This window comes from Bicyclus anynana, chromosome 10 (genome assembly GCF_947172395.1).
Source record: "Bicyclus anynana chromosome 10, ilBicAnyn1.1, whole genome shotgun sequence".
In the NCBI taxonomy this organism is placed as follows: Eukaryota; Metazoa; Arthropoda; class Insecta; order Lepidoptera; family Nymphalidae; genus Bicyclus; species Bicyclus anynana.
In genome coordinates, this window is record NC_069092.1 from 5233837 (window position 1) to 5260491 (window position 26655).

The window sequence follows — 26655 nt, forward strand, 5'->3', positions numbered from 1 at the left end:
TTAATCATTATTTTTTAATTCGAAGTGATGATAATGTTTATTCGAAATGATGACATTATATTAATCGCAAAAATATTTTAATTTAAATGTTTTGAATATTCAAAATTCAAGTCATTCAAGTGTTTCAAGAAAATTGAGAGAATAAATAACAATTTTACAGATTCATTATCTTATGATAAGTAGATATATTTTGTACTAGCGGGCGTTCGCGACTGCCCCCGCTTTGAAATCGATGTAAGCTTTCAACCCCTAGTTCACCCCCTTCTATTTCTATTTTCGCATGTTTTATATATAAAAATAGTCTACTAATCATTTCTCAAAACATAATCGATTTATATTAAAACACTTTTTAACCTTTAGGGGTAGAATTTTGAAAAATCTTGAGTTTTATAGCACAGACACGAAAGCTTTAATGCTAAATTACACGTATGGACGTTTGATGCTCTACTTTAATAAATTGCTTTAGTGTATCTGTTATAAAACACACTTGATTCGTTTTATAAAAAACACTATATTCATAATTTCAATATATAACAAACTACCAGATATCTATAAGATTGACAATGTAAATAGTTTCAAGAGTAAGGTTTCTAAAATGCTTATGGATAAATGTTTCTATAACTTAAATGAGTACCTATTTAAATTACAAATTTTAATCATGTTCTTTTTTTTTTTTTTGACGTATGATAAATATTTTGACATAATTTTAATTGACATGTGTTTGACATAATTTTAATTGACATTTTAACATTTCACTGGTAATAATTACTTGACTTTGCACTAAATTTAACAAGGTTTAATAATTTTGACAGTATATATTATGACTATTATTTTATTTTATCTATCACAGTAGTTTTGAGTTACATTTGTCATAATCATTGAATCTTAAAATGTTAAATTGTATAAGCTATTACATATGTTTTCTTTTTTTATTTGTTTGCTTTTAAATTAGGATTATACATAGTCTATTTAAATTTTTCATACACCAAATTATTGTGGTAGAGAGTATCAGAGTCTTATTATATTTAAGTAATCTTTGTAAACCTGCTTTCTGATGAATAAATAAATTATTATTATTAATGCAACCGTTTACCTATCAATGTTAGAAAGAGGTAAAGTTGCTATACGGGGTAATCTCTGGATCTACTGAACCGATTTAGAAAATTCTTTTACCACTAAAAAGTCATGTTATTTGTTAGTGTCATGAGCTATATTTTATTGCCGTTACGGGAACGGGAACAACGCTGGTGAAACCGCGGGACGTATATAGTCTTTTATAAACTTGCAGGTCCCATAGCACATTGACAAGATGACAAGATTAATAAGACAAGAACACCTATGTATTTTTGAATGAACACCAAATATAATTTTCAATCGCAGTGTACATGCAGAGCAGTGTGTGAACCGAGCTGATAATTTACATATTAATTATGTACGTAGGTACAACATAATATATTATATAGGTAGTAAGTTATGAAAAGGTTGCATAATTTGGGTTATTAAAAAAAAAGAAAGAAAGAAAAATATTTTTATTCGATAAGTAAAAACTTAAAACACTAGTGCATTTTTAAAACGAACGAAGTGAGTTTTGTACTGGTGTTAATTTGACGGCCGTATGGCGCAGTGATTAGTGCATTTATTTGTAAATGTATCATCATCGTCATCAACGACCGTGGGTTCGATTATCACAATTGAAAATATTTTTGTGATGAGCAAGTGTGTTTTTACTGTCTGGGTATGTTTATAGTTTATATATAATCTAAGTACATATTTATAAGTGTATTATGTAAATGTATTATACACATTCTACGCTTATTGGGGGCTAGATAAGTTATGTGTGTATTGTCCTAATATTTTTATTTTCTGTTTATTATTATTGATTGTGTTTTAACAGTAAGCACAGTTTCATACTCTACTCATACAATAAAACGTTTGAGCAATACAATTAGGTACATAAATAACTTTATATACTCTCATATCATAAAACATGAATTACTAAATAAAAAAATAAACAGACACATATATTATTCACATGCATTTTGTAATAAATTAAAAAGTTATTTTGTAACACTCTACTTCCTAATAGGTACTTAAAGATGTTTTTTAATCTAAATTATCTAACCTAACTCTTTAAACACAATATAGACTGGCGTTTGACTACAACCAAGACTAATTCTTCAAAATAAAAAAATCTAACTAAATCGTAAGATTAAAACGTTATTTTACAAGACAATTCTTACTGGGCCAGCTTTACAATAATTTAACTTTTTAATTTCATTAAATAAATGCATGTGTCAATATCGTAATTAATTATATAATATAAGTTAAGACAATTATATTTTAAGACACATATAAATAATATACACACACATTAATAATAAACAATTAATTCTATATATTTTTTTTTCTTTTTTTAAATTTTTCTTTTCTTTTGTGTTTGCTAGCTTTTGAGATTAAATTTTTTGTACTTCTGATATTACACTACTGTATTTTTAAACTGTATTTTGTTTTATTTTATTAGTGATATAATTATTTTATGTGTTCTGTTCTTCCCTCCTAAGGGTCTGACAGAATACCAGCGTTGTGGGTACTGATGTACTCACAACAAATTTTAGCTGAGTCAGGTCCATTTTTTTTGGCACAACATATTTTCTATACATATATGTATTAGTTTTAAGTTCATCATCATCATCATATCAGCCGATGGACGTCCACTGCAGGACATAGGCCTTTTGCAGGGACTTCCAAACATCACGATACCTGATGAGCCACCTGCATCCAGCGAATCCCTGCGACTCGCTTGATGTCGTCAGTCCACCTGGTTGGTTGGTAAGTTTTAAGTTATTATGTAGTGTAGTGTTGTGTTAACAAATAAATGATTTCTATTCTATTCTATTCTATTCTATAAGTAACACAGGACACATATATGAAACAAATCTTCCAGTCTTCTGATCTGCAGCATGGTCTTAATGGTGGCCGTGCATGCACCACACAAACCTCTCTAGAACCGAATTTGTCGCCTCACTTCAAACAAATTCGGATCTACAGGGTAGATGTAGGGCACTAATATTGATGCTTGAAACGCACCAAATGCTTCCTCTTCTTCGGGATTCTTCTTGATACTTCATGTTGTAAAGCTAAAGTGTGGAAAACTGTTAGTACATTTACATACATTTCATGTTTTTGTGGTACGATTTAAAAGAAAATAATTCTAATATTAATGCTAATTTAAGTGCATATTAATATGGAGGATCATTATTATCAACCTATATTCGGCTTACTGCAGAGCACGTCCACCACACTGGCCTAATTCAGATTGGCTTTACACACGCAATGAATTAAGAATATGCAGTAAGCAGGTGTGTTTTTCTAATGAGGAGGATGCCTGGAGGTAATTGAATCAGCTTTCATTTTCAGACAAGAAAAATTAAATTGTCAGAGATTAGTAATTTTAGTATCTTGAAAAAAGTTAAAGTTAATATTGAGCCTATTACAGGCTCTTCTCAGAAGAATTTACCTTCCGAACCTGTGGTAGAGGTAATACGAACAGACAAGCTTGATGTTACAAAACTACTTTTAAGCTAAGCCTACTTGAAGTATACGAATTTGCACTGATTTAATAATTTGGGGTATTTTTGTGATGCTAAGTTATATCAATACCTTGAAAAGCTCCGGTGCCTAATTAACATTAAGGGTTTTTCTAAGCTGTCGCATAATTTATTAACAGCATCTATTTCGGTATTACGTAGATTCCTACGTTATAATTTAACCGATAACTGAAAGAAAATTTACCAGAATAAAATATTATTTACAACTCACAAAATTCTCAAAAATTAATAACTATTAAAGCCCAATCTTTCAACAAAGAACATTTTGGATATGTTTCTCTAAAAATTTTTAATGGTCAAATTTTAATTTATTATTTTTATACACTTCTTTGAACTACCTAATGCCTATTTTAATCAACACGAAGAGTTCGTACTTATTTAAGTTCCAGAGAATTCTCGCGCTTTATTAGAATTATTTTCTTGTTACATAATTAAATAAATATGAAAATTGTATATCTTATTAATAACTTTATACTAGGCAATTGTATTAGAAAAGGTGTCTAAAGAACAGCCAAACGAAGTCCCATACGGCTGCGTCTGAAAAAGAAAAGAATAAAATATCAAATAAAATATAAAATTGACAAATCATCGATCACAATTAAAATTAGTGATGTAAACACTTCACGGATTTTTTTATCGATTGTTGTAGTTTCAACGCGCACACCATCACAGAATGGCTCCATTAAAGCGTATAAGTGGCGACAGTGAACGCCCCGTCACGAATCGCGATCGATCATCGTAATTTACCCAGTCTACGTTAGGCGTACTAAATATAATCGAGACGACAAATGAGGACATCAATATTTATAAAACTAACAAAATCCGCTCATGAGTAATTGCTAATCGCAGACAAAGTTAGAAAGTTAGTAAAGATTCACAGAAAAGAAAGCTCGTTACTGATTACGATGTCTATATTAGGAACGGACAACGGAAGGAAACTGTTTATATTTTCTTTGTTAAACATCAAGTATGCATTTTAGACGTTGTATGCTAACCAATATGGACAACGAGGTGCGTACGGACACGTAATAACTGTGATATTTCGCAAGTGTTGCATCACCGTGACTCACACACTATAAGTCATATTCGCTGAGGAATTTTTATTTTACATTCAATACATCACTATTACACTCGCTGCGTAATTACAATTTAGCGCAGTATTACGTAAATGTTTAGAAGTTGTGTGCTTGTTAAAAAAGGAGCAGATAAAGAGAGCAACCGGGTAATAGGGTCCTTATTAATTAGTAAGATCGACTCGACACGGGCAGCCTAATGGTGGCGCGTCACTATGTCTGAGCGGTCGAAATTCGTTGATTCGCCAACCTTGGCAAATCGAGGGCACCATCCGCCCGGCGGCAGAGCGGCGCAACTGGGTCACAGGACCGGCGCATGCGTGCTCCGGACGCGGGCAATGAGCGCCGCCCCCGGCCTAGGACCGATGAATGGCCCAGACATGGCGACCAACATAAAATGGCCCCCCCTTCTTATTAACCTCCAGTCGAGGAAACAACCGGCTACCGCCCATTTAAAAGCTCTTGTACACTGGGCGGGCAATCGAGCAGCTGTTGGACAAATCTTTCGAGTTCAGCCCACTAGTTGCAAAACTGAGTTGCGGGTGTTTGATTAGACGTCGTAGACGAGATATTTCGTTACTGTTAGCAACTAAGCATGTAATAACCGTCTGCGACTAGACTATCGATCCGCCTAGGGGTTACTTTGTATAAGCACTTGAATATTTGCATAAACCAAACCATTGACTTGTAGTTTTAATGCAGAAGAGTTTATGTGGATTTATATTAGGCAGGACATATTAACCCTAACAAACAACTTCCTCATCAAGAATTTTTTAAGAAAATATCCCTTGCCCATAAAACAATTTGTTGTTTGGTGACGTAGCTAAGAAAAATTGAGAATATTAATATCATTTAACACGCAGACTAAATCTATACTAATGCACCGATGACTGCAGGGCTATGGCCTATGCGATGCACGATCACATACTTAGTCCGATGAGGACAAATGCAATTGCAAAAAGAGATGAATTTTGAGAGAAGATATGTCAAAGGTTTTTTAATGAACCAAAGATCGAAATTGGAACAGCACATCTAATTATTTTATTAAGTGTATGTAAATATAATAAAGCAAATATTAAATTTAGTTACAAAAAAAACAGGAGTTTAATTGAAGCAATATTTAATTATGCGACTATGATATATATACTATGACTTTATTTTTGAACGTTTTTTTACACTTCAAATTAAAAACATATAATTAATTTGCTGCTCAAAATTTTGATCAAAAGTACTGTATAGAGAAAGAAATATATGCGTACAATTAAGAAATAACTCACCGAATATTAAAAAATAAACAGAGATATTTTCTAACTGGTAACTAAAAATTAGCGATATTAATAATTAACCAATGAAAATCGAAACGAAAATGACAACAGCGGTTTATATAGAAAAAGATATGAAATATATGTAACTCACCGAATATTGAAAAAGAAACTGTTATTTTTTTAAACTCATAACAAATGAACAATGGTAATTTATAAGAAATAAAAACCGAAATGACAACAGCGGAACATAGACAGAGAAATGATGTGTTCACCCCGACAGCCGATCTCACTCTGAAGTGCTTCTATACAGCGCATCGGTTGAGACTACTGGTGATGAAAAACTATTAGCAGCCTACTAATTGTACGGCAGCCTACATAGGCGGCGGTAATTGCTCCATTTACACGTTTTGTTAGTCGGCCCTGCATAATTGTATACTGTTTACACGGGAGATATGAATGTGCCAACCACGAGCAAGACAATATTTGAAATTATTCCAACGCAGGAAACTGGAGTAGCATCTGATGATACTTTTGGTGTTAATGGGCTCGTTTATAACTTTTATGAGGCTGATGGTTTTCATGAGGCCGCAGTAATCGATGACTCATGTTTAATGTTGGCTATCTGTTATGTGTTTCATTCACGGGTTGTTGAAATTTTTTGGAAAGCATTTAAAAATGCGCGCTGTTCTAATTAGACTTGTGGTGCCTACTTAAATATTACTTTCTATGCTTTTAATGAATTTCACAAATTAGGAGTTATTTTTCGTGTTTTATTTATTTATAAAAATGCAAAAATTAAAAAAAAATTATAAGTACCTACATTTAAAATTTTAAGTACAAAATTGCTGTAATTTATCGAGCGATACTTACTAGCATACAGATTTTAACAATTACATGTGTGTAAACTATCAATACATCTACGACTTCATTGATTTTTAGCTTAGTTAGTTATATCTAAGTATCTCAGTATTCATATTTCAGTAAGAAGCTAATCACTATCTTACATTAAATATTATATTAGAGCTAGATACATGTGCGTCGTACACAATAGATTCGATCGTAACTTCCGTTACATCAACATCTGTGGATAATGACGTATGAGAAACACAAGGCAGAATTATAAATAGATCTGTAGTTGATGCAAATTTTGATAGCAAATTACATTTATCACTTTTATCATAACAGGTTTCTCATACTCAATTAGGACAATATGTTTACTGATCATTAGAGAGTTTAAATAATCATATAATAAAAACGATATTGACAATTTAAATGAAAGCGTTATTGGAAATATTCGTACAAAGATTGTAAGAAATATTTAGTTGGAACTTGCTAATAAATTCCAACCTAGAAAGCTTTTTGGTTCGTTTGTGAAACAATTATCAGCGAGGCGTTGTTAAATACCGAATACTGTGTCCATTGTCTGTGCTTTATGATGGCTATTGGCTATTCATGCTGAAATACCTTTGTTTGAATTAGTGAAAACGGTGTGAACGCAAGCCGAATATATTTTTAGATGCTCTGCCTTTTCTCAATCGATTTTTACGGTGTTCAAAGTGATAGGTGATGACAAAATTAAAATTTAATATTCATTCAAAGACAGAACTGATGATTCTTTATATATATAGATATAACATGCTATTGATTTGAGTCGGCGATTATTCAAAAAGATAGAATCAAATTTGAGACAGGAATGAATATATTTATCAATAATATTGCATGAAAAAACAACTTGGTAGTATGATACTAATTCAATTTATGTACTATTTCATGAAATCATAAATAAATTGAAATGTATTCCATTGTGAATTTTGTTTTCATATTGATGCATTAGAATCTGTAGATGCTCGTAACAAAACAGAAAAATCATTGATCTCCTTTTAAAAAAGGTCAATGAGAAAAATGTAATAAACTGTACTCACAGAAAAAATGAGGCGTCTCTCGCCGGCAAACATCCTAGACCGAAGCGATCTTCAGCAGCATCTGAAAATCATTACGAGTTTACCTTAAAACAATAAAAATAAAGATCGATATTAAAACACAACACAAATTGTTAGTATTATTAGCTTCCAACGATGGAAACCGACCTTGTTCATCCTGCTACATACGCGCCAAACTGGCATTGACTTGACTTGACTTGACAGTCCCGCCAAACATGGCCGACGCTGTGGGAAGCGGAAATACACGAATTAGTACGAGCCAGAAAGGATAGAACAATTCAAGCGCATGTGCAAAAAAGGGACAGAAAACAGGATCCTGGCCGTTTAGAAAGAGATAACGGTATGGGATTTGATAAGCGAGTGAAAGGATAAGAATCTCGTCTAAACGGTTTTTAGGGTGGAGCTGTCTGGACTTTCGGAGCGCAGATGGCAACAAAAAGGGACCAGTCGGGACTCAAATTTGAGCATAAATTGAACGACATTTTCGCCACATTGATGCGAAGCTGTTCCCAAAATAACTTCGAGCGTCCTAATCAATCCAAATCTGATTAGATTTTTGATATAGACGGGTAAAAGTAATTAGGTTTTATCGATAATTGATTTAACGTTTTTCTATAATATGAATTACTTTGATCTACGAGTAACAGTCTTAGTCACAGACATTAAGATGACAACATCACACCAAAGGTCAATTTATATTATTGTAGCTGTATAACCTAATAATTTATGTACCTACTTTAAATAAATCTAGATGTAGAATCTATATACCTTGTATATAGATCTAAGTTGTCATCTCCAGCCTTGTACACAGCGGTGGAACTTTTAGTAGATCGATAAAGAGATAACGAATGACTATTAGAGGTGTAACATATTGTTCTGAGCCCATGAAGAAGTGTGACTAATCGTTCTAAATTCGTTGATAGGTTTGCCGGGTGTTATTTTTATACTAATAAAACGCGTTTCGCATAACGGAATTATGAGTATTCAAGTCACGCGGTCACTGACATACGATTTATTGTATGCTTCCTGTCGTGTTATTAAAACTTATATTTACTATACTATCATCAAAACTAGTATTAGTTTTTATATTAACTCTATTTGCTTTTGAACTCAGTTAGGTTATTTTTTTAATATCATCTAATTGTGGAGTACGTATTTAATAGATTCGTTTTATATCATTTGTCATTTCACGTTTATCATTGATTCGTTCACATTAGTAAGCTTTACTAGAAAAATATGACAAACAATAAATAATTTAGGTCTTGTGGTATAATCTCAATTGACGTGTATGTAGGTGGGTTAATGAACAAGTAAGCTGAACGAATTTAAAATTTAAAAGACTTGGTAAAGACGAAATAACCTATGAAAATCTAAATTTTCCAATGCTGATAATGTTATCATGTCAACCTAATTCAGTTTAAATTATCGTATAAAATAGCGTTTAAGATAAAAGATTAAGGCAAAGGAAGCTGCCGTATCTTATGTTTGCGTTGGTATCGTATCACGGTAGATTAAGGCTGCGTGTTTGTCACCAAAACAGGTAGCTGATAAACAGATATTTGACTTAGATAAATGGGATTATCGTCGAAGAGTTATGAAGCTGGGATTTATGTGCATTTAGAATTTATAAAATATAATTGATCGCTTATATTAAATTAAATTTTTGTAAAATGAATTAAATCCTTGATTATGGATACCATGTAATCTTTAGTATAGGTACAACACAGAACGCAGAACACTTTTAACTGTTTAATGTCCAAAAGTTTTAAAAAAATATTGCCTATACATTATTATTGTATTGGTATTTGTTTACTTCCTTAATGCGGTTATATTTCAACTGTGTTTGTTTTTTCAAATCAGTTGAATCTTTTCGGAAATTACGAATTCTGTTTCGATTATTCTACTCAATTTTTTTAAACAAAAGCTAATCGGAATTTAATTTGAGTATCAGATCGACTTCAAAGTGGTGAATTTATTATAACTGCGCAAGTAATTATGCTGAGTCAGTAGAATCAGACTATGCGGAGACTGACTGTCACAACTCGCGTGACTTTGAACATTAACGCATTTGCATTCGATTTTGATTAACGGTTTTGACAAATTACAAACTTTGTCGACATTATTTTGATATTAGACAAAGAAACTGAAGCTATTATTTTAGGCATTAACTAAGTTAACATTAACATTAAGTAAATTATATATAAAAAAATTACTACCTAGCAATACTCCACTGTATCTATTATATCTCTGGGCAAAATGTTTTATTTTCAAGCAGAATTAAACAAAAGTAGAATTTGTTCATTCTTTTATTATTATATGTATAATTACTAAAAATTGTAACAAAATCTCTTTATTAATCATCATTCAAAGAATAATTAAGCAACAAGGAAAGCAGTCTACCTTTACATAAAAAAGCTACTTTAACAGAAATAATGGCTACTCTCAAAATTAGAATCGTAAAAAGACGCCCCTGAAGAAGTCCCCATAGAAGACACGCAATCCCAAGTATTATTATTTATTTACAAGTTTGTTTATGAACTTTGGAAGTTTAATGACAACGAAAATAACTTTCCAAGTAATAAAATATCTACATTAATTTTGATACAGCTTTGTCACGCAATTTGTATCTTACTGATCGTAACAAAGAATAAATACCTACCTACCTTTAGTACAGATATCTAACATTTAATTAATTGTTAGAAGTAATATACAATGAAAATTTTGATTATTATCGAAAATTTTGCTTTCTCTGTCTAATAGAGGATATTTTCAGGTTTCTGAAACTAAATTCATTCGTACATTTAACATTGTAATCAATAGCAGCAAATGTATCTCTATAGAATAATTACATTTATCTAATATCTAATTTATTAAGATTTCTATATTTCTGTAAAATTAAAGCTTTACTTGGATCATCTCATAGTATTGTTTGTTTTAATTATCTCACATTTTCTATAAATAACCAATAAGCAAATTCTTAATCATAGATATCCGAAAGCATGAAAAGGTACGTCATAGAAACATATATTTTGTTAAATTTTTAAATAATATTATACAGTATTGTGTTTTACAGTATTATACAGTATTATATTTCATACGTCTTGTTAAATTTGAAGACGCAGGGGCGTGAAATATAAAAATGTACAATATATTATATATCTAGTCTATATGTAAACAGAAAGGCAGCCTAATCACGAGAGGGCGAACTGTCGTAACATTTTTCAAAACCGCCCATTAACATACATAAAATGAGAAATCAGAAAATTATCAACCGGCACGGCTTCCGCACATGCGTACTTCGACCACCGATATCGACGAGCGAGGGTCCCGCAACCTCTTCGCGCAGACTCCAAACTCTGTCAGTAAATAATACAATAAAAATAATATCTACAATTCCATCCGATTTGAATGTCTTCCACATTTCGTACGCATAGGCTTGTAGCTAAACGAGCGTGTTGCTATATTTTTTTTACGATACAGCCGAATTGATGGGCTCTGATGACCTTGGCTCGACTAAGCAGCGTATTACAGATATTGCCGAGGAAAATTTTAATTTTTGCTTTGTAATATTTGATTGCAAATCCGTAGCTCCTTTTTCGTCTTTACGACGCGTATTTGCTTATTCTAAATCCGCGTCTCAGGTGGCGTGTTGTATACAAATGCTGAAGGAACCATGGGTTTTTCGGTTAAGGTCCCGTTTATTACAATTTATGCAATGCAATTTGTCTAATCCACACTATTCAAGTACTAAGTATGAATTTCAATTCTTACAGTTTCAATACAATAATTCAATTCAGAAATATTATGGTACTAAATACCTACAATATCTATAATATAATCTACTTATTTATTTTGTCCTTCTGTTTGATGGTAGATATACAAAACAGAAGGACAAAATGCACAAACTACACCTATTAATTTTTTACCCATGAATAAATGTGACGTAGGTACTTGTATGTACAGTTAGGATTAAATCTTTATACATAAATTGAATCGATTTAATTATATTTTATAGAATTTTAGCAGAGCGATTACCTACTCAGAACCTAAGAAAGGGTGATAGATGTCATCATGAATTCAATATGGCGGACGCTTCTAAATGTCGGGACTATTTTATTGTGAGATATGGTTATTAAATGGACGGGGCTGAAGTGGAATAGAGAATGTTAAGGGAGTATTGTTGCGCCTCTAATTGTAGTTCGGTACTATGTAGGTTAAGTTATCTTATTATTATATAGAAAGTAGGTAAACAATTTTAGAACCATTGCTTCTGTTTAAAAAATGTCTCAACATTTTAATTTAGACAACGTTCTATAAATATATACTAGTACCTATTGATGGCATATCTATAATGTACCTTATAACCTAAATCTATAAGGTATTATATGCCTAACTGTAAATATACATAAAAGGTATTCACAAAAGGAACCGCTAAATCACATTTAACATAGACAGTAGATGATAAATTATAACACAACGTAAGTAACACTAATCACACTTATATTAAAATAAAAATAGCGAAAGTTTGTGTGTATGTGTGAAAGTGTGTAAGTATGTTTGTTCCTCTTTTACGCTGCGGCTACTGAAGCAATTTGGCTGAAATTTGTAATGGAAATAGATTTTACTCTAGATTAGCACATAGGCTACTTTTCATCCCGGAAAAATCCATGGTTCCCGCGGGATTTGTGAAAAACTGAATTCCACGCGGACGAAGTCGCGCGCATCCGTTAGTTATGTGATATGACAAGTAGGTTGTTAGATTAAGTATAAAAACCGTTACTGAGCATCGTGACAAATTGCAGTCATCATAATATTAACACTTAATGGCTTACCAGAACACAATGAATCCTCCAGGGATTCCTAGAAATCCAATTTCGTAATAACTTGGCTGAATGCGATGTGATATTAATGGTGATTTAGCTGGCAAACCCTATCAGAGATGTAAAGTATATAAGGAAAATAAATAAGGATATGAAAAATTGTATGACGATTTTAATAAAGTTGTAAAGCCATCAGATGAAACCTTAGCCTGACTGTTAGGAAGTCCGTACATACGCAATGTTATTGTCAATATTTGCGACAATAGGTAAGTTTGTAAGTATGGAAATAATTTAGTCACATTGCCAAGATACGACTTACGCAGTGGTCTTGTTATATCTACTGTGCTGTGGTACAATTTCAGGCAAGACTTAAGACCTTATTCTACACAGTAGTTTAGTAGGGTGCCCATGAAGACGCTTTATTTTAAAAGTTTAAAGGAATATTCAAAATGTTTTTGAATAATTTTATGCAGCCTTTTATATCCAGATTACATCTTCAAATCGTAAAATAACGAGTCACAGATATTTTCTGTGATAATACATTTATTACCGATTCTTGCTGATTCAGTGTTAACATTTTTTATTGTTTAGTAGGTAGTGAAATTTCAATGCGTGTCACGTAAACTCGTATTTTGTTTAGATGCTATCATTTTTACTGTTGGTTGATTTTATTACGAGTATCAAGCTGGGTGGTTACCGGAAGTGCGCATGTAAGTAATATACCTATTCGTGTCTATATAAAACATTTCAATCAAGATACTACTTTCAATGTATTTTTAGAGAACTAAAGAAGGCCAATTTTGAGTTTCTGATTATTGAATAACTTACTGTTTACCTATAAAATATATACTTGTACCTACGTACCTACGTAACGTAAATATGTGTTTGAAAAATAAAGCTTTAAATAATTTATATGTCTCAGTCATCTGGTTGAATTGAAACTACTTCATTCGATGAAATTATTACAACAAGACAAAATACTGATTGAATTTGGATCGCATATCATTTTTAACCAATAAGTTGAATGTTGCTACTCATTTAGTTGAATGAATAAATGAATTCTTGACATTAAGTTAGGGTGCCCATGAAAATAGTATTATAAAATTAATTGGCAACCTTAACTTAAGTGCTCACCTATTATTCTATTTATGTTTGTTTAGGATGGCCATGAGTAGGTACACAAATAATGACACACTAAATAAAAGGGTTTTTCATAAAATTTTGAATTCAATAGTATACAAAATTTGGGCACCTCGAATCGTCTGTCTGCCATACTCCTAGAGTGTTTTTATAAAGCACGAAGCCAGAAGCTACCGAAAAAAGTCCTGAATTCAGGACTTTTTAGAACGAATGCAACGAAACAAAGGGCGAGCAGGTGAGAGTATTCGAAGAGGCGACCCAGCGAAACTTCTGGCGTAGCCATATTTAAATACTTGACGTCTTAAATAAAATATTTGCTATGTTAATCAGTGGCATGTTACTATTCTGTGAATCAGTGCCGTAAACCCAGTTAATGAACTTTTACTTTAATTAGTGTTGTCAATTATATTACGAATTTAATTACTATCTACCTACCTTACCCTAACTAACACCAAAAATCATGATCGGTCGGTTAAGGGTATAATCCAAATAGTTAAATTTTATAATTCTATTTTCAGGTGTATATTCTATAGCCGTTTTAGGTTGAGTGGAACTCAAGGTTACCCTACCTCTAGACTGTCATCTTCAATGGGCTGACTTTCAGTCAGGTTGTTAAACGTTGAGTGATTCTAGTTCATTAACTATCGGCCTAGTAATTTCATTGGATGCCAGCTTTATAAGCGCGAAAGTTTGTATGGATGTTTGTCTGGATGTTTGCTACTCTTTAACGACGCAACTACTGAACTGATTTGGCTGAAATTTGGAATGGAAATAGATTTTACTCTGGATTAACACATAGGATTTTCATCCCGGTTAAATCCATGGATCCCGAGAGATTTGTGTAAAACTACATTTCACGCGAACGAAGTCGCGGGCGTCCGCTAGTAAGACATAGTGAGATAATAAGGAACACATTTACATAATAACCTAACTTGGTACCTACCCATATACCTAATATAAAATATTTCAAGTCATTTCAGGCATTAAAGTCTAACGCGTGCATGTCAGGCGTCTAGACGTAAAATTCCTATATAGTGTGACAACGAATGCCTAAGTTTTCTATCTTTAGGCATATCCATCACATCGTCAGCATAAAATGAATAACTGAATACGTAGTAGGTATAATATTATGTGTAATTGTGAAATATATGTCTATTGAATAGATATAATATACCTATCTTATAGACTCCATTCAGTTAGGTAATATAATCTAGAAAGGAATAGCGTAATAAAATGATTCAAAGGGAAATTGAAAATTGATTAGTTTGTTTATACATGAATATTGAATATGTATTTATACATAGATTATAATCATACATAGATAATGAAATAAAGCGTAATATTAGTAGGCACACACACTTACATCTACAACACCTAGCAAAGAATAAAATGCAAGAAGCGACCACTCATAAACCTAATACCTACTAGAAAATATTCAGTCAAATTAGATTAAATTTAAAAAAAAACGCTGCAAAGTAGGTACTACAACTTAAATAAGTATGCTACCAAGTAAATACCTAAGTGGGTACATTACATTTTTTTTTTTCAATTACAAATTAGAATATAGTTAAAAGTATTTTTTTCATAACAATTAGGTACTACATTTATACTTTAATACTCTTTTTATACTCTTGAGTGATATTGCTACCTACCGTAAATTATTTGAAAGGGTAAAATATTATCTAATCCTCTTTTATCTTTACATTCTCATGGAATTCTTTATCTAAATCTATGCTATAAAGCTGAAAAATTTGTTTGTTTGTTTGTTTGATTGAATTCGCTAATCTCATGAACTACTGGTCCGATTTGAAAAATTATTTCAGTGTTAGATAGCGCATTTATCGAGGAAGGCTACAGGCTATATATTATCCCCGTATTCCTACGGGAACGAGAACCACGCGGGTGAAACCGCGGAGGCGTCTACAAGTAATTATAATCACACATGAGTATTATATACAGTAGGTACATTTTCAATACACAGCGATTATATACCTACTACCTAATTTCCTTGACAGCATAACTTTCTACCTAGTACCTATTAACTACTCAATATGCAAAAGTAATTTCAAAAAAAGAACGTGCGCAAAAATAATAAGGCGCGAAGAAAAAAGGTATCGATAATAAAAAAAAATTCAGAACGAAGCAGATTCAAATTGAAAATGGAACGCTTACCGAGCGAGGCGTGGGGCAGCTGCGCGCGGAGTGCGAGAGGCATAGACAGTAGACTATGTAACTCCCCCCGCCCCACTCCACCTTACCCTTACGCTTGCTACCCTTTAACTTGGGATCCACGGGGATATTGCTGTTTGTTTTAATGTTACTGCCACGGGATGCCTTTTTATGGGATATGTAGAGCAGGTAGCTGAAATTTTGTTTACGGTTCGCTATTTTGGAGGCAAACAAGCTAAACTATTTTTAAAATGAAAAAAATGTCTAAGTACCATAATGATAGTCAGCCGACATTTTATGGTTCAATTACAAAAAAATAGAACAATTAGGTGAAAATCAGCTTAAACTTCATTACAGCATTTTTCGGGAACTGTTCTAGGTAGATATTAACTGATTTCGTTTCGACCTAAGAAATTAAGAATACATATTTGAGTTTTTGCAATTTTCTTTATCGGTCTGGAAATATTAGACCAAGGTAAATATTACACTCGGAATTACCAAATTTCTGAAACTGGAAAGGCATTTTTCCGAATCCAGAACTGTCTGTACCTATAATGATTATAATCGATGCAATGAAAGGCATCTAAAGATAGATAAAAAATAATTACAATATTATTTTAAATAATAAGGTTTTATAATTATGTCAGTAGCAATTATTAATATAATTGAAAATTTTGAATAACCCCCGAAGGTCACGAAATTATTAATTACACTCTTGATCAACTCATCTACATTCTCCTTTATTACGCTTTCGTTTAAGACCCTACTCGAGTATATTTGCAGACATTCAGTTTACCTTCCTCACCTTCATCCCAAAACTTTTAAACGGCTCAACCGATTTTCATCAAACATATCTATGAACACTCGCACATAAGCTACCTCTCAAACAAAATAAAAAGACTAAATTGGAATAGCTTTATCCGTTCGGGAGCTATGGTGCCACAGACAGACAGACAGTCAAACTTATAACACCCCTCTTTTGCATCGGGGTTTAAAAACTTAAGACATATAATACATAGTAACAAAAAACTAAAAACAACAACAAACAAGACACTGAGTTGTAGTAAGCAAGTAAATATGTATCTTTAAATTACGCAAATATAGCAAGTATGTTCAAATTGTTATGAACAAGAATGGAAATTGACAGTGAAACCGTTAGCGTAGTAGAAGGCATCTGACGTAACCGACTGGCTACTCTAAAGACGTGTACATAACGTTGACTAAGACCAATCATCGCGCACACTCCGCTAACAATAGTTGGGGTAATTTAAATCGAGTGATTTCTATAAGTATTTCTACTTAGTGTAGTAATAAGATTTGTAACTTCGTTATCTTTGCATATTTTACAAAGATTTTTTATGACATAAAAAAAAACATTTTGAGTCATTAGATATAAAAAATAATGCCCAAATTCGAGTTAGCGATGTATAAATTGCTGGGTGTCCAGATATTTGCGTTATAGATAAGAAACTTCGCTATGCGGTTGAAAAATTCGAGTAATTTCTTCTACTATTAATCTTATATTGATTGATAATAATATGAACGATTGTCTTATACCTAATAAAAAATTATAAGATTAAAAAAAATCTCTAATCAATAGTTGTTTGTTAATGAAGAGTGGTGTAATGAATAGACTTCATAAATATTTTTTTTTCTTTTAGTAGGTATAATCACCGTTTATATTTCTTTTAATATTCTCGATAATTATGTATTTATTACGATGATGATATTGAGACGGAAGTGCGTCATCCAAATTAGAGATAGTAACAGTGAAGAAGATGAGGTAGTAGGTACAACGGATAAGGATTGAATTTTGAGTAACAGTTAATCTATGTATTTTTTTCTTATATTTTTTGTTTTTTAATTAATTCAATTTATTATTTTACTAGCGGACGCCCGCGACTTCGTCCGCGTGGAATTTAGTTTTTCACAAATCCCTCGGGAACCATGGATTTTTCCGGGATAAAAAGTAGCCTATGTGTTAATTCATGCTATAATATATCTCAATACCAAATTTCAGCTAATTCGGTTTAGTATTCAACTACTAGTAAAAGAAGAACAAACATTCATATTATCAAAATCATTAGTTTTAGCAAATCTCGGATATAAAAAGTAGCCTATGTGGTAATCCAGAGTAAAATCTATTTCCATTCCAAATTTCAGCTAAATCGCTTCAGTAGTAGCGGCGTTATAGAGTAACAAACATCCAAACATCCATACAAACTTTCGCGTTTATAATATTAGTAGGATTTTTTAAAATATTTTTGAGAGCATCGTATTCGCTGACAATTCAGAATCGCGACTTCTAAATCTTGGATAATTATTTGAAGTCGCAATTCTAAAGGTAGCCTCCCATTCTTAGCGACCGCGACCTGCGACCGCGCGACCCTCTGTTAGTATGAATTTGTATGGAGCACTAAATGAAGCCCAAGACCTTGTCGCGCGACCGCCTTTGTTTAGTGCTCCGGTCGCGATCGCAGGTCGCGGTCGCCAAGAACCAAAGGCTACCTTAAGCTACCAGTGTAAACGATGCCTTACCACTGCGACACGTCCGTTCGGTGCCTATGTCCTATAACGAGATGCCATATGGTGCCGTGTATGATACAGTTAACCTTATATGTTACGATACTAATCTATCCATACAATATACATTCTTAATTCTATTGTTATAAGGATTATAATGGCGTAACAGAAAATAACAAGTTCTGGGTGGTCCACTGTTCAATTTCGTATATTGAGCATCGACAGCGAGTTAAGACAAAACGTGTTTTAATCGTAGCTTTTGCAATGTGTATCTAGATCTTGTGAATTTGTAGCCTAAGAGCGATGCCCCATTAGTACATTGCGTTTATTTTGTACGTCGCAGCGTCGACGCTGAGTCGTTTTCTAAATATTTTAAGCTAGCCAACGCCCTACGGTTTCACCGGCATAGTTCCGTCAGAATACAGGAATAAAATATAACCTATAATACTCACAAATAACGTAGCTCTCTAGTGGTAAGAGAATTTAGAAAATCGGTTCAGTAGATCCAGAGATTACCCCAACAACACTACAATCTTTACTTCTGTACAGCATTACATAGAGGATATGATAGATTTGAAAGCGATGCGTCGCATTTCAACGGAGCTCCGTTGCTATAACAGACAGTGTTTCTCTTGTTTCGAACCATTGTAAAGACGTCGTGCGTTATTACAAGGCAGGTAATTGTTAGTGCGTTGATCCGTTGCGACGACGCAACGCAACGCACTAATGAGTCTCTCTTTTTGTCATATTATTAACGTAAGTACCTACTACTAGACGCAAACGTACAAAACCATAATAAAATTTAAAAAATCTTTTTTTGTGTCAAAACAATGAAGCGCTATCTTTCTTCTGATTATTATCTACTAGCGGACGCCCGCAACTTCGTCCGTCAGTTTTTCACAAATCCCGCGGGAACCGTGGATTTTTCCGGGATGAAAAGTAGCCTATGTGTTAATCCACAGTAAAATCTATTTCCATTCCAAATTTCAGCCAAATTGCTTTAGTAGCCGCAGCGTAAAAGAGGAACAAACATACTTACACACTTACACTAAAATTATAAGGGTTCCTTGTGGACTACGGAACCCTAAAAAGGCTTGGTAGTGAAAGACACTAGTGCGATGTGGCAGTTGTAAAGTAGGCATACTGTTTAGATAATATAAATACCTAACGAAGTATATAGTTCTCTATATAATAATACATCGATATAGCATGGAGAGCTGGCAGCCAGCTAGCTACGTAGTTTTTTGTGCTAGTATTGAAATACAGTATAATATTAATTACCTAATATGGTACATGGTCATATAGTCGGGGATAGCTATCGTGTTGTTCTTTCCATCTTTATTTTAACTCAAGAAATAATTACACATAATTGCGCATCGAACAGTCGTTTATAATCATAAGATTCCACAGATTTATATTTATCTAGATACCACGGGCCTTGCGTCCAAGCGTGAACAAAAAAACGGTGGTGCTAAACGCTTCGTTTTTGTTTAGTTTTTGAATCGATGTTTAAGATGATACAATATATGAATGTTTTTTTTTTTCAAGTAACTTTAAAATATTTTCTCCCTATAACCGATCATAAGATACAATCTACGATTAATAATATTTTATTAAAAACTAGAGGACGCCCGCGACTTCGTCCGCGAGGAATTTAGTTTTTCACAAATCCCTTGGAGACCATGGATTTTTTCGGGATAAAAAGTAGCTTATGTGTTAATCCATGCTATAATATATCTCAATACCAATTTTCAGCTAATTCGGTCAAGTAGTCGAGGCGTGAAAGAGTAACAAACATTCACATCATTAAAATCATCAGTTTTCGCAAATCTCGGGAAACCATGGATTTTTTCGGAATAAAAAGTAGCTTATGTGTTAATCCAGAGTAAAATCCATTTCCATTCCAAATTTTAGCCAAATCGCTTCTGTAGTAGCGGCGTTAAAGAGTAACAAACATCCAAACATCCATACAAACTTTCGCGTTTATAATATTAGTAGGATAAAAATACAATAGATTTTTAGATGGAGCGAAATGGTCACATTTCAATAATTTATGTAAGTTACAAAATAAAGGTAAGTAGGTATCATAAAATAGATTAATTATATATATTACAGAATTCAAAGTATTAAGGTGCTAGACGAAATAAAACAAAAACACGTGCAATTTTCTTATTTATAAAAAATGTAAACTTGTTTATTGGATATCTCTAAATGACTAAGGAAAACATTGAACCATAAGATTTAATAATAAACTAGCGGCATCTAGCTAAATATACGACTAGGTATGTCCATATAATACTCACATCCAATAAATCATTGCACACAATATTATTCAAATGAATTCATAAGCAGCATACATACGGCTGCTAAATATGTATCGGAGGCCTTATTCCATTGAAGGTTATAGCGGTTAAGAGGATCGTCAGACTGAACTAATCGATAGGAAACCTACCTACTCGTATCTTTAAGTCAGCCATTGACGGTCAATCATTCCCACGTTTCTGCAGCGGAAACGGCAGCGACAACGTTTTATAGGTCTAGCTGTCATGCACGCAGCGACCAATACACGATCAATTATAGTCGTGCAAGGTGCAGAAACGTGAAATTAATTGATCGTCAATGGCGCGCGTTAGAGCAAAATTTTTGGAAACAGTGTTAAATACTGATACCGCGAACAAAAAAACGTGTGGTAGCTTATTCGACTCGTCATGATGTCTATAAAAATGTGCAAAATTTTTATATAAACCCGCAAATAAACAATTGTAAAAGTTATAAACAATTAAAGATTTTTAAAAACATTAATAGAAAATACTCAAAAATTATTGGTGTTAGAGAATTTTTACGGAAATTTACAGAAATTTTTATTCCCTGCTAACTCAGTTAGTTACCAGAATCAAGAATTTTCGTAATTAAAAAAGTTGATCGTCTGAATTGTGATATTTTTGGTTGTATCTTTATTAAAAATATAAACTGACATAAACTATTTTTGACCTTTTGTTTAAAACAAAAAAAGTTAAAAATATAAAATATTTGAAAAAAATAATTTCGCCATTACATTTGTAAAATTTAGGGAAATTTAAAAAAAAGTGTCAAAATTTATTTTGAACTTATTGACCGCACCCTATGTCGATTTTTATCTCTAAAAGCAATTTTATCCGCTAGGATAAAAATAATCGAATATATTTTGCCCGTTTGAGTACAGTGTGCCTAGTGGGAGTTTTTAATATTTTCATACTGTTACTATCACGTTGACGTAAACGCAAATTTATATGGAATTGAAACAGTTGTGCAGTAGTGCCACTAGATAGCGCTGTTTCAATTCCTTAGAAATTCGCGTTTACGTTAACGTGACAGTAGGATCAAACTGCCACTAGGCCCTCCGAGTTTTGATGTCAAATGATTACCAACTCCAAGTGTATGCTACTTTCAATGCCTTAAAATTATAGGCATATTGTTGGCCTTGTATGTCGATAATAGTTTCCATCGGCTAAGTTAAGATTAAAATTAACGTACATAACGTAACTTGGTACATCGTATTTTTATCTATACTAATATTATAAAGCTAAAGAGTTTTTTTGTTTGAACGCGCTTATCACAGGAATCTAAAGAATTCTTTTAGTGTCAGATACCCCATTTGTCGAGGAAGGCTATAGGCCATATATTATCCCCGTATTCCTACGGGAACGGGAACCACGCAGGTGAAACCGCGCGGCGTCAGCTAGTTAACAAAATATAATATTATCGGGTCCATAATCCCCTTGTCAATCAGCTCTAAAGATTATTCTGCTCGGACGCGCCGAGCCAATCCCACGTCACTGCTCCCCCTATTGGTGAATTTAAAAAAAGAATTTCAATTTAATCCGCTCCCCTCCGCATAAGCTGACAAGCGGCTCTCGGGTTGCCGAACTATTGAGTGCTCTTTTTTAGGGTTCTGTGCCACAAAAGGATAAAAACGGGACCCTTGTAAGATCACTTTGTTTATTTAAATATCGTTATTGCAACAAACATAATATAAAAATATTACAAAAGCTTAAAACACTTTGTTATCTATATGTCTGTCCGTCTGTGTTTTAAGACCATAACTTGGCAATGCATAGAAGTATTGAGTTGAAATTCGAATAATTTACTTAGTTCTAGAGAATCTTGAAGCTCTGAAAAGGCCGTATATAGGACAGCATATTTCGAAAAATTCAAAGGAATTAAAATTTAAAGAGCTAGGTACTTTCGGTTGACCAAAAAAATGTCATTTGGCAAGTACTAAGTAAAAATCTGAAACTATACTATTAATTTTACTTTTGTAGTAGTTTAGTAGTAGTAGTTTGTATAGTACTTTTGTAATTATTTAATAAAAATATAGCCTTTATTTTTAGGCACCGTAATTACAAAAATCATCAAGGTTAAGTAAATAAATGTATCTACAAATTTGTACAGAACCTTCGGTGGGTGAGACCGACTCGCACTTGTCCGGTTTATTTATACATTTTCTACTGTTAGAAGACGATTTGGCTTTACTTGTAGCAGAAAGATGTGTGTGTTTAACTGAAGAACCCTTAGGAAATCAGAAACACTTTTTTTAAAACATCATATTCTGTGTGTGGTATCCAACGGAAATCTGTCATCCGTCATTGAGTACAAATATTTTTTTTAAATTTCAAAAGTATATCGATACTTATATACGAGTACATTTATGATATAATATCTTCCATACCGAATTTCGGCCATGGATGCCATGTTGAATATATCTAAGCAGGAGATAATATACCTTATACATATTATATAGTGCACAAATGTGTGCATAAACACAAGTGTACCTAATCTTTTCCTAATGTTTTACTTATAGGTAATAAATGTCACAAGAAACAAAGTATTAGATATTATAATCTATACTTTTAATAAAACTGTAACATGTCAAATTTTGTACAGTTATAGAAGATATGTATTTTGAAAATTTTAGTTTGAGGGCACTATAATTCTAGTCGATGTTGAAGTCAGAAATATTTTATTTTTATTTTTTGTCTGTCTATCTGTATTTATGTTAATCACACACATTCATCACACCGAAACTACTATATGAATTTAAATGAAACTTGGGTCCATAATACTTTTTTTCGCGAAAATTAAATCAAAAGGGGTTGAAGTGTTTTTTAAATATATCGTTATTTTTTAAAAATTATTAGTGGATTTTTATATATAAACATGAGAAACTATTAATAGAAGGGGGTGTAATAGGGGTTGAAAGTTTACATCGATTTCCACGAGGGTGACGTCGAGGGCGTCCGCTAGTCTAGTAACAAACGATTGTCAATAGTCTTAGTACTAGATCCGGTGTAAGAAATACATACACTCATCTGCTATTTATTTGAGATAAGAAATGAATGATAGAGACTATTCAGGAGAACACATCACAAATAGGTTGCCTAGATAAATTGCGGTTGTATAAGATTTAATGATCAAAGTAATTTATTCTACTTCCCTCATTGATAGATTAAAATAAATCATACATTAGTTAAAAGAATATACCCAACAAAATAAAAAAAAAACGTAAATGTTGCCTGCTTTCACACTGCAATTGTGGTGTTGCCAGTTATAAACAGTTGAGTAATATTATATTCATCAGTAATATTATATTTATATTCATCAGTTATTTAGTCGTTCTTATTATCTGCGGGTGTAAAGTCTACCAATCCGCATTTGGCCAGCGGCGTGGTGGTCTATTGGCCTAACCCCTCTCATTCTGAGAGGAGACTCGAGCTCAACAGTGAGCCGAATTAGAGTTGATAATGACGAATGATGATCTAATCGCTTAATATCTCAATTGAAAGCTTATTTTATGCGTAACTTACATGTATTAAGTTGCCTTTGATCTAATTCATAGTTTCCTATGAAAATGTGTCTGGTCGCAATTTAAGTGGGAAACCTATTTGCAATGTGTCACTGTGAATTTTATCATTTTATTTCTTATCACTTATAATTATAACGGATGAGGGTATATATTTCTATTGCTGAATCTTACTTAGACCATCTATTGATGTCGATTCGATTCTAATCTAGACTAAACTAGAAAACGATTCTCTATGGTCTATTGATGTCTTACAATGCGACATTCTGGATGTCAAATATCTACTACTATGGATTCTCGATTCTAGTTCCATGATTTCGTACAGAGCGATCCTGCATCCAAAGATAGTATTACTTATGAATAATATGTTTGAAAGACTAATGCACTTAAACTTAGTATACAAAAATAATATATTAAAGAGATTAATAGAGTACAATATTATGGTAATAATGTATAATATATAAAATGAGAGTAAAGAAAACTAAATGCAACAAACAATACAAAAGATCAATCAATACTCGTAGTCTAGATTTTTTTAATTGCATACAAATGACACGATTCACCAGTGTATCGTTGCATTAAAATTTCAAATATTAACACAATTCGATTAACATGTAATTCACCAAAAAGTCGAATTAGGACCGTTCTAAAACCAACGGTAACGACATCGATTTAGTAGAATCAAAATGCGCAAGTCCCGATCCAGCGCAGGCGCACCAGAGGTGCCTTTGTAGCGGCCATATTTTATTGCCTTTTTTTGGGGCAACCTTTGAACAAAAATATCGCCATTCATGGAAGTCAGGTATAAATTTCACGTCAACGGTTTTTATGTTTAGGCTTTCAAACGAAGGCGGCTACCAGCGATTAAATATAACACGGAGTTTTTGAAAAGAATACGTTTGGAATAACTAAGCTTCTCAAATCCTATTTAACTTAAAGGGATTATTTGAAATCCATTCTATTTGTAAAGTATGTGCTGGTTTTTCATGTATATTTTTATATATTTATGATTACGCAACAAAGATTTTTTGTCTGTACATGTACAAAAAAAAGCTTTTAAAAAGTACCAATGTATTTTTTTAATTAGGTACCATCCCCTACTTGAGTTACCTAAATCATAGAACATGGGCCTGCATATTACTTTGTACGCTCCTGTCAACCTATGACATTTGACATCTGTTTAAAATTTTCAAATGTAAACATAGGTAGGGTAAGGTACGTACCTGTTATTTTAATAAGAAATACAAGTAAGTACAAAAATAAAGTATGTTACTCGTATTTCAGTAACAAATCTGGAAAGAATGAAATTCTGCACGAAACAAAACCTAGGCGCACACTGAATCTGTGGCATCTAATTTGGAATTCACGTCTCGTTCACAAAATTAATGATTTTTCGGTTCAACATTCAGAAAATGCTATTCAGTGTAAGTAAATGATAAAAATATGTCTAGAGAAATAAATATTCTTACCTTTTTGATCTCCCTGCCGTTGCTTCGGGTGTTTATTGCGAGAAAATTAATAAAATCGACAGTAAGCACTTGAGAAACGCGTCTACATGCAAAGCTTTCACGGAGCTTTCTCACTTATCTGACTCGAAAGTCAAAGCTTCAATGTCATTGGAAAATTCTATACAACTGCTTTACCGATCATTTACAGCGCCATCTATCGTTGAATAGTAATAACTTTACATCAAGTTTTCGAAACAAACCTCATTTTATAATGTTGAGCTTCGCTGCCGCGGTTAGTTGGAGCAAGTTTCCCCATAAATTTATTTTAATATCATTTTAGAAACTATCTGATACAAAACTAGATATTTCGCTGCCGCGGTTAGTTGGATCAAGTTTCCCCATAAATTTATTTTAATATCATTTTAGAAACTATCTGATACAAAACTAGATATTATTTAATTACTTAGTGAACTATATTAAATTTTATTTGCAGCAGTTTTTCTTTTTAGTTTTTATTAGGTTCTTTGTAATTCTAAACCTAAATCTCTTTCTTTCACTAAAAAATAATGATATCTATTTTTATAATTATTTGCTACAATTTAAACTACAAAAACATTTATTTTATACCCATTTTATTCTATTTACTTTCTAAGTACAAAAATATTTTCAGGAAAGGCAAAGGTAATACTAGTAGCGCCATCTGTTGTCAGTTTTATAAAACGTAATTTACTGTTTCTTTCTACAAGTCCTGGTTTTCTGACAGGTTTCCACCAAGTAGGTGAGGCATCTTTACGTTATGGTTAGGCGAAAACTACACAGATGTCGCTCCC

The 26655-nt window shown here is 32.6% G+C and overlaps 1 long non-coding RNA gene across 2 annotated transcripts; it reads right to left on the bottom strand.

The window, feature by feature from the left end:
- On the bottom strand, positions 1-25975 carry LOC112057775 (uncharacterized). Of its 2 annotated transcripts, none has more exons than XR_008251137.1 (3): positions 25847-25975; positions 7869-7929; positions 1-4145 (listed from the first exon to the last, which is right to left on the bottom strand). It is a non-coding gene; the product is annotated as an uncharacterized LOC112057775 (long non-coding RNA). The 2 variants fall into 2 exon arrangements; XR_008251138.1 differs by lacking the exon at positions 25847-25975 and adding an exon at positions 8034-8350.
- Positions 25976-26655: the final 680 nt, after the last annotated feature.